The sequence below is a fragment of the Fundulus heteroclitus genome, unplaced genomic scaffold (genome assembly GCF_011125445.2).
Source record: "Fundulus heteroclitus isolate FHET01 unplaced genomic scaffold, MU-UCD_Fhet_4.1 scaffold_43, whole genome shotgun sequence".
Classification (NCBI taxonomy): Eukaryota; Metazoa; Chordata; class Actinopteri; order Cyprinodontiformes; family Fundulidae; genus Fundulus; species Fundulus heteroclitus.
Window position 1 is genome coordinate 3,050,030 of NW_023396846.1, and position 10,402 is coordinate 3,060,431.

A 10,402-nucleotide genomic window follows, 5' to 3' on the forward strand; every position below is an offset into this window, starting at 1 on the left:
GGACAACGTAGTTAGCTTATAACAACTTTTTGTGCAAAAGAAACCTAGAAAATGTTCATCTTCAGTTTTTTAAACAAAGAAAAAGTGCTACTATATTGCTTTTAACATACTGAAAACCAGGAGTGACACCCACTCTCACTAGCCTATCAAAATCTGCTGGCTGAAACATCAGTACTGAAGAAAAACAGAACAGAATGTCAATTTGACATTGTCAATGAACTCTTCCTCAAAAAAATGTGTAAAAAAGTTACTACAAATGCAACTCTACTCCGTAATATTTTTGTTTAGAAACAGTAGTTGGTCAACATGTTCTGGGTTAAGCGCACTTCTCTGTGCAGTGACTATATCCCCTGCATTAGAAAATACACGTTCTGAAGAGACACTTGTTGCTGGAATACACACGTAGGTTTTTGCAAGACGTGACAAAAGTGGATATTCTGTTTGGTGCTCTTTCCACCAGTTGAGTGGATTGTCACCTGCAAGAGACATGGGAGCAGTTTCTTTGTACCGTGTCAGCTCCTGTTCAGCCTGGTCCTGTGTGGTTCTGTGTCTCGCTGCAGTACCTGTACTGTACGTTTGACCTAGAAGATCTGCTAGACTGCATGACTGCCTTGCTTTCTTTGTGGGCAGACTAGTAGCAATGTCTTGCTTGTCGATATTCACACAAGTGTTGTCCTTCACTGGCACCTCATTAGGCTCAGTTTTGGTTTCAGCCCCTTCCTATAGAAGTAAGTAAGAAAAAGAAAAATCAGGTTTAATATAACATGTATCTGAAATAAAATTTTCCATAAGTTAACAATGTACCATGTTTCTACCCCCCCCCCCCCTCCAAACATTATGGAAGTACCCATTATAAGCATTTTTTAAACCTAAACATACGACTATACATTTTAACAGGGTTAGAAAAAAATATTTTTCTAATTTTTTATAAATTAGTAACTTAGTGAAAATTTTATCAAATACATCACCTGAAATGTTTGTTGGCTCTCTCCTGCCTCTGTAACTACCCTCATGTAGATGTCCTGGCGTTCATCTTCGGAGAGGAAGGGGAGGGCCTTGAATCTTGGATCCATAGCTGCACACACATATAAAGTCTCTCTCTGCTGATCCTTGTATCTCCTGTTCAGGTCCTCATAAATGGCAGATTTTATTTCTTTCACTAATGCAGAATCAGATCGGTTTTATTGAAAGTCATGGAGGAGCTGAGCATGAAGTGGTGCCACAACTGATAAGGTTAGGGAGTTTTCCTGGGACATTACAAGTGTAGCTGTCTTCATGGGCTTCATGGCATCCACAATCTCCTCAGCAGATGTTATGTCTGACTCACTGAGGGTGCAGACCTCTTTCTCTGTCTTCCTTACTTCACCAGATAGTAGAGTGGCAGATATAGCGGGTTGCTGCTCCAGGAAACGTTGGAGCATGTCATGAGCGCTGTTCCACCTCGTTATGACATCAGTTAGGAGTTTATGTTCAGGCAGCTGAAGTAGCTTTTGTTTTTGTCGCAGGACATTGCTTGCTGTAGCACTCCGCCTGAAAAAGCTGGTTATGCGCCTCACTCGTCCTAACAAACGGGCCACATTGGGAAGCTTCAGTGCACGTTGTGATGCCAGGTTAAGAGTGTGGGCAAACATACCAGTTAGCTCAGCTGCGATGGTCATGTTAGCTGCATTGTCTGTGACAATGGCTGGGTTTTTGGCTGCTATGCCCCACTCATCCAGCGCCGTTCTCAGTAACTCCACTATGTTGGTCCCCGTATGGCTCTCATGCATGGCTCGCGTTTGTAAAACGAACGCCTTCAGCTCCCAGTCCTCGGTAATGAAATGACACGTGATCGTCACATATGATTCTGTGGCTCGAGACGTCCACCCATCACACGTCAGGGCCACTCTTGCAGCTGAACTTAGCGAAGTTTTGACACGTTCTTTCACTTCTTCGTACTTCTTCGGCACAGCTATTTCAGTAATATAGCGACGGGTTGGGATGACGTAACGTGGCTCCAGCGTATTTACCATGTACCGAAATCCTCTGTTTTCAACCACGCAGTAAGGACGCAAATCCAGGCAGATAAAACGCACCAGTGAGTCGGTAATCCTGATGGCACGGGGTGAGGTAGATGGAAACTTATACGTGGCGTTGTCCAAAGTCATTTGCTTTGGGTCTACGGGTTTCTGTTGCGTCTTTGGTGCTAGCTTGTCAGCGTGGTGCCTCTGTAGGTGAGCCCGCAAGTTGGTCGTGTTTCCAGTATAGCGTACTACACCATTACAATACTTGCATATTGCATTTGATTTGTCAAGTCCTTGGCTTTTTTCATTGACTTTAAAACCAAAATGTGCCCAAACGTCGGACTTTAAAGACGAAGGCGCATCAACTATTCTTTCAGCCATTATGCAAATTCTTCCTCGCTGTGAACAGTAACGGGGCGCTGTAACAACGCCCCCTAGGGGTAGGGAGGTATATCGATATTGAAAACCAGAATACCGATATTAAATCGTTTTTAAAAAAATCGATATTAATCTTTATATCGATTTTTATGCACAGCCCTATTTATTACACAAAGACTCTTTAAATTCACCAACTGAAATAGTTCAGCAACTGACTGAATTTATATTTCGTCATCAATCCCAGAAATCAACTTGAGATTTACCATCAGCAAGCTCATAAATAAACAACAACAGAACAAATTCACAATTCGGGAAAAAAATTGTAATATTGTTCAAAGTGCAAATGAAATGGGCCCAAAATAATAAACCAGTCCGGTAAAGTCAACCGTCCAGATTAGTCAGTGTTCTTGTCTTGTCTGTTATCAAGTGTTCATCTACCCGAGTAGTGTGATTTTGTTTTCTTATCTGTATGATGTCATAGATGTGCTTTCTCCAGATGCACGATGAAGCTGCCCTCTGACGTCACACCCTCCACGCATGTAAGCCGTAAACCTGCTCCACGTTCCTCAAAACCGACTGATACAAAAAAAACCTGCATAGAGCAGCAGCTTTTACATTAATCTCTCTCTCTTTTTATACATTTACCCAAATTAACTGTTCAGTATTTATCCTCTTTATCTTATTCAAGTTAACAAAGTATCACATAAAGCTATACAATTAATTTTTAAACAGCCCACACACACAAAATGGTGTATATGAATTATTTTAAATCACATTTCAATCATGTTTGATAATCATTCATTAAATTACTGTCTCTCAATAACTCAAAAGCACACTGTTGCTTGTTTTAGCTCCTAAAACCAGCTCGCTTAACTATATAGCATTAGTTGGCATATAGTAATAGTACAAATCACATGCAGCAATAGCTCAATTAACACAGATAATTTACACAAAACACAATTTTTTACATCCTCAATTCACTCATATACCTTCATCTGTCTCCAGCTGGTTTTAAACATCGTCTCCAAGCATAACAATATAACAAAGATACTTTCTCCATGAAATCAGTGAGCAATCAGCCAGAATCAGCAGTAGTTAGCATGCTATGCTAAGCGCTAATCATCATTACTCACCGCAGTTTTCACTCGACAAAACACAACAACACGGTGATGTCCCGCAACCAGAAACCCTCCTGGCAGGTGCAGATAATCTCCTAGGATCAATAACTCAAGATATAACACAGTTTTAATCAGTATTTACTTAGTAACTAGTTATATTGACGCCTCCTGTTCTAACTCTCTCTAAACTGCAGTAACGGCATCAGCGCAAAGAGAAAAAAGACAAAAGAAGAAGCGCGTAGAGCTTGTAGTTGTGAATACGCTCCCTGCTGGCAGAAATATGGAACTACAACAGAAACAAACTATTGAATATTACAAATAATACAAAATTAATATTCTGCCTTTTTTTTAGATCACAAGGGAAGTGAGGAAAGCTTTTCCAAATATTCCAGCCATCAGCTTTTCTACATCAAAAAGAACATGGAAAAGGAAAGAGTTGCTCTGGGTGAACAAATACTGACGGCATCAGGTAGGACCAGGCAGGGATTTTAGGGCTAAATATTGCCATGTAGAGCTAATATATAGAATATGCAACTAGAGTATATTGCAAAGTGGTGAACCTTGTTTCAGTGTCTAAGCTCTGTTTAGGGAGATGCTACAAAATCTGCTGGCCACGCCCACATTAAGACATTTATGTCATGTGGAATATGAAACGCATGGAAGTGATAAAAGCCGACTATTTGATGACATTTATAGTTACATAGAGACAAAGAAAAAGAAACTTCATGTCCTGTTAAATCCCCAAAGAAGGTTTTTTAGCCTGTGGAACAAGCAGTGATCAGGTAATGCTCCACAATAACCACACTAAAATGTTTTCACTTCAATTAGATTTTATTTCTATAGCGCCAGTTCACAACACGTCATCTCAAGGCTCTTTACAAAGTCACATTCAATCAGATCCTAAAAAGTAGCTCTCAGTGTTTCCAGTCCAGAGTGCATGTAGGAGGGAAACATTTGGTACTAAAACGCCTCTCACTGCATGGCAGAAATTGTGGCATTAAGCACATCTGTGGTCAGAAGCTTTGGGCATTACGCCATCCAGTTGAGTCCCAACAGAAACAGTTTATGAAATATGGAACCTGGCAACTTCTCCCCTTCATGATACGCCTTCACTCAAGGCTTTGGATGCAAGCATAGAGACATATGCAGCAGCTTCTTCTTATTATTTGATTATTATTCTGCTTCCACACAAACATGAGTGTCAGCCGCATCTTGGCTGAAGGAAGAATGATGAGGGCGGACTGCAACAAGTTTGGAGTTAACACGGTGAAATCTAGCCAGAGTTGAACTAAACTGGAGCATTAGAAGACAAAAGGGCAGCTAGAGAGAGCAACGGCAACGACATAAAGCAACTGGAATCATTCTAGAGCTCCGTATACGCATGAGGTGTTCACTGTCAACATCTGGTTGAAATCACTAAGGTAGTTGAAAAGATGGCCCAGACAAAGAAGAATTTAAAAGGTGCACCAGGAGGTAAAAAGCTATTTATTCAAGGATTCACAGCACACCTTCATAAATATGAAACCATTTACTATTTACATAAACTGCATTTATTTCACATTTCAAACACACATCACTGTCACATTTAACTCTTCCAAAGAATGTCAAGAATCTTCTTCAAAATGAGCAGAGCTTAAAATGTTGGTCTATATGTAGTAATAAAGATTCTCTGCATGTGTAACAAAGGCAGGTTTTTAGGTTGGCCCTGAAGTGTTAAGCTTTACTGTAAATGTCCCAGCAATAGGTTGGATGATGTGGGCAGAGAAAAACAGCGTAGCTGCATCCCTGTTGCCTTGCTGGCCACATCTAGCTTCAGCAGATCATTTGGTTTTCACAAACTCTGTCACACTTCATTGGGATTGTCTGCAAACTGCATTGCTTCATTATAAATATGATCTGGATGTTGACAGATAACAATGATCCTGTAGTTTAACACGTAGCAGCAAAAGAAAAGGATGGAAGCTTGTTTTATGAAGATGTGGTAGTGTGACCTCTGAACATGGAGCTGATCTTAGTGGATGGAACACATGGAACCATAAAGGTGATGTTACCTATTTTCTGCCATTGTAGACTTTGATTCATGGAACAACTGCTCCTTGTGTTCTATGGTAATAGCAGCCAGAGCCTCCAGTTACAAACTGGCTGAGTAAATGTATTGTTTGGTGCTGATTTTCTGCCGTTTAGTAACTGAATCCTCAGCATGTGGAGCATTTCATGGTGTCATAATGGACGTGTGATCATGCTATATTCAGCTAATCCTCAGCAGGATCTGCAACATGAAAACAGTAGACGGCTTTCAGATTGTCTGCAGGTAACTAAATGCCAGCTTAGTCAGCTACTAAGTCACATGAAGGCCTGATTGCTCACTCGCATTAGCATTTGTAATTATTTAGTCATTTGTATACCTGTACCTCAGTAACAATGCTTATTCAGAACGTTGTGAATCTGTGAACTGACTTAGTTTTAGAGCATAAAGTAAAAATACAGGTCTAACAGTCATTGAGGGAAAGCAGATCATCAAGGGTTTTAAAATGAAAAAATAATAATGTTACCTTTAATTGGATGTTTTTGGATGTACTGTTTTAGTGGAATATGTGAAATGAAGCGATTTGTGTTCACATGTTTTATGTGCCATTGTTATATATATATCAGTATTTAGAATACACTGTAAACAGATAATGATGATGATGATAATGTGGTGAGGGAAAATCCCCAGGGATTACTTCAGGAGAGTTTCCTATGAACATATTACTGAGATAACTTCATCAAAGAAGCAGCTGTGACTTTTAAAAGTCATTTCTCTGTGTTCCAAAGGTAGTAAAGTGATTGGCTGCAGAAGTCAGTGTTTGGATGAAGAACATTTACCTCCACAGAAATCTAGAAAACAATACATGTGAAATTCTTTGAGTTCATTTCATTAAGCTTCCCAGTAGCTGAGCTGATGTGGCGGCCATCTTACCTGGGGCTGACTCCCAGATTTTAATCGTTTATTGATTTGATAAAAACTCATTTTCTGGAACATAGCTTGACCCGTTCTGTAGTTGTTCAATAACCAAATGTGACGATGAAAAGATAGTATGAAGCCAGCAAAAGCCTCCTCCTTGTCCCCTAATGTGTATATTCTGTAAGTTGTTGTGCAGATCCAGGGACACGTGTGGCAGATGGTTCCATGAGCCGTGCCTAGGCTGACAAGAAGATGTCCTGAAAGCTCTGAGGGAATCCAGCTGGAACCGTCTATTGTGTTGTTGGAACCAAAGTTCTGTGGCAGCAAACTATGGAAATGTTCTTCATCATTTCAACATTTTATACTTACCTGTTTCTAGTTCAGCTTTTTCTGGACCTTGTTTTATTTTCTGTGTAATTAGTATGTACATAGTGTGCAATGTAAACCTCAGCAGTTTTGATCAATAGAATTGTAAAGTCACATGTTGATGAGCTTTAAATGTGAAATTCCACATCATATCTTAATGAAATGTGTTGAGTAACATCTGGAGGTGTTCTCCTGTCAAGCTGAATCCAAATTGTCCACTGAACACGTCCTAAAGGTTTACTAGCAACATTGACAGCAAGCTAACATGTGAACTGTGGAGCTGGAATGTTCCAGATGCTGGAAAAGTGCAGAAATCAACGTTCCAGAGCCGTTGTTCAGGAACCAGAAGCTGCTCTCAGATCAGTTTTAGTCCAGATGTTTGTGTTGCACTAAAAGCTGAAAAGATGAAAGCCATGAGTTGCTTTTAAAAGCAGAAGCTTCATGTTTCTACTGTGCTGTGTGTGATGTGTTGCCAACAATCAATGAGCTTCATGGAAGGAAAGAACGTCTGAGTCGCTGCTTTGATTTTCTTTTGCAGCTTTTCTCTGACTTCTAACTTCAGCTTTAAGCAACAGTTCTGGTTGCTGCTGAAGCTCAGAAATCTGATCCACACTTGGAGCTTTTTACTAAAAGCCATTTTCCATCAATACACACAGAACTGTTAGAGGCTTTTTCTTTGTGCTTAGAAATCAAATGGAGTTGATTCAGATCAAGTCCTGCTGGGTGCGCTCCATTGAGCCCACCTGAACACCACTGGATGGGAGGAGTGAAGATTTCAGAGCTTTCCCTCTAAAGAAGCACAGCTCTTCACAGCTCTGAGAGACATTTTCTTCACAAATCCCAGTCAGTGGCATCTGCAGACCTGATCACATCCAAACATCCCATTTTTCAGGACTCAATGATTTCATCTGTGCAATTGTTCCAGCTGCTGTGGGAAGAATCCAGCTGTGAACATCTGGAGCTTTAATGTGCAGCTTCTCTCCTCCCAAACATCCAGCCTCCACCTGTGGAGAACAGCTGGAAAACAGCTGCAGGTGGAAAGAAGGAGTTTTGGACCAAGCTGCCTCCTCTCTGCTCTTTTCTCTGACTTTAAATTCACTTTGATGGTTTGAAATAAAATCAGGGTTTCAACCTGGATCTTCAGAACATCCTCAGCTGATGCTGATTTTAACCAGAGACTGTCGACACTCTGCTCAGCAGCACTAAAATAAGGAGAAATAATTCTCTAGGAGCTCTAGTAATAATCTGCATTAGAACAACGGCTCATTTTAGCAGCAGCAGTGTGCTGATATTAAGGACTACAGTTTACTTTGTTACTTTGATGCATTTTTATCATTATTTGGTGTTAGTTTGTATTTTTAGTGGATTCTTGGTTTTTATCTTGTTTTTCTGTTTCTGTCTTGATGCCATACGTTTGTCTGTATTGTCTGAATACACTCTATAAGTTATATTATTTGTTCAAACAGGACTGGAAAAAAAATATTTTCATCCTTAATTATAAGGTGAATTTTGTTATACAAATAATCTTGTACTAAAAATTAGTTTTATTAGAAAGTTGAAACTACGTATTAAGAGTTTTGCGCCCTCTGGTGTACAAATCATAAACAAGAGAAGTCCCGTCATTACATTACCCGAATTGTTTATTTTTTACAAAAAACGAATAGGGAATAGAACAAAGAACACATAACAAAGCCAAGGCATACTTTTTAAAATACATTTATTAAGTACAAAATACACAAATACATATGCAAATCAAATAAATTATAAAAAAAACTGAAGAATATTCGAAATAAAATAAGTTTCTATACTCCTAAACGTGTTCATAGCTGGGGTTGATGTACCTTAAGTAATGGTGTATATATTCTTATTTCCCTAACCACAACTGGGAAACATTTTTGCTATTAAAAAAAATAAAAATATATGATATATAAATATATAAAAATAAAAATATATATAGGCTATATATATACGTATTTCAATATTTGTTTTTAAAATTTGCAATATTTACGCGAATACAAAGATATACAAAAAAAAAAAAAAACACCCAGGCTGAAAAAAGACAAAAGAATAAAAAAAGTAAGAAAAACGAAATATTGTCTACCGGAAGTTATTCTGTTCGCGCGTGCGCAACTGAGCTGATGGTACGGATCGTGCTACCGGTACGGATCGGGTAGTGACAGAGCCATAGACATATATTATGTCTATGCTTTAGGGCAATGTGCGAGACACCAGAGCAACACGTCTGTGCTCCTCCAGTTCACTATTGTGACGTTTCATCATTAGATACGGTGGTCAGCTTGCCCAAGACGTGTTGCCAACTCAGCGACTTTATCGCTATATTTAGCGACTTTTCAGACCCCTCCAGCGACTCTTTTTCAAAAACGCGACTAGCGACAAATCTAGCGACTTTTGGAGACTCTTACGTGAAAGCACGTATCGTTCCTACTCGTCCTCCAGCGGCAGGTGCTGCCGTGGGGCGCCTCCCCCGTCCCAACCCCGTTCTCCTGCTACCGCAGGAGTCCCTCTCAGCGCTGCAGTCAGAGCCACAGCATGTTTACCCTCAGCGTCCAGACTGCAAATGAAGCGCGCATGCGCCGGGATTGACGGCGCAGGTTGATCATAAATAACTGAATCTGAAATATTTTATCTTAAATAAATAACGGCATTTGATTCACACAGCCACATGTTCATGTTTTACCGTGATTTGTAGGCTCCTTAGTGGACCACAAGAGAAAAAAGAAAATGTTAAAAAAAAGTTGAAAAGAAAAAAATTGTAACTCCGCCATACTGTCTCTTTATGGTTCATTTTGCCGGTCTCAAACCCGGGTAAAGGAGGAGGGTTAGTATTGTAATAAAATAAACATTAATAAAAATAAATAAATAAATAAATAAATATAATAAATAAACATTAATGGACAAAAAAGTAGCTCTATATATTTTGAGTGTTTTTACTCACTTTTTTGTCTCTCTCTAACTTATTTCTCCCAAAGCGTCAATAACATGCACATCACATCATGTGGCAGATTATGCAAATTAGGCGATGACGTCATTCAGCGACTTCTAGACCAGCCAATAGCTACTTTCCTTACTGAGGAGTTGGCAACAGAGTGGACGATGCCTTCCCTGATCATCCTGCAGGCAACACACATATTCCCCAGTTCCCTTCTGCATTACATATACATGCACACGACATAAAAGAGCTCTAATTTATTTTATCTTGCTGACCAGCTATTATTTTATTTTGAGAGGACAATTGAGAGACCATTTTGCTGGTCTCTTGAATGGGTGAATTATTCTCTCTATTTTTTTTTTCGGAGTAGAGACTCCAGAACGGACGGACATAAAGGAGTTTCCTTCTTTGCTATTTCCAAAGAAGATTCTAAGTTTTTTATTCCGTAATTGTCATATCAAGGTTCCTTTTTATACCATTGTTTTATTATTGTGTATTAATAAATGTTAAAGGAAATTGCTGAGTTGTGGTGTATTTCTGTCCCAGAAATATATTAATAAATTCTGTTTGATAGTAAACTGCTATCAGGACTCTGAGTCTATTCATTTGGTTAGAAAAGGAAAAACTACAAACAGCGTGGTTT

The 10,402-nt window shown here is 39.3% G+C and overlaps 1 protein-coding gene across 1 annotated transcript in view; it reads right to left on the reverse strand.

Moving 5' to 3' along the window:
* LOC118560424 overlaps nucleotides 1–3,557 on the reverse strand; it is a 48,450-nt gene extending 44,893 nt beyond the window's left edge. Inside the window, exon 1 of the mRNA XM_036131412.1 lies at nucleotides 3,515–3,557. The gene's annotated coding sequence lies outside the window, so the exon portion shown is untranslated. The remainder of the gene's footprint in view (nucleotides 1–3,514) is intronic.
* Between the last annotated feature and the right edge of the window lie 6,845 nt (nucleotides 3,558–10,402).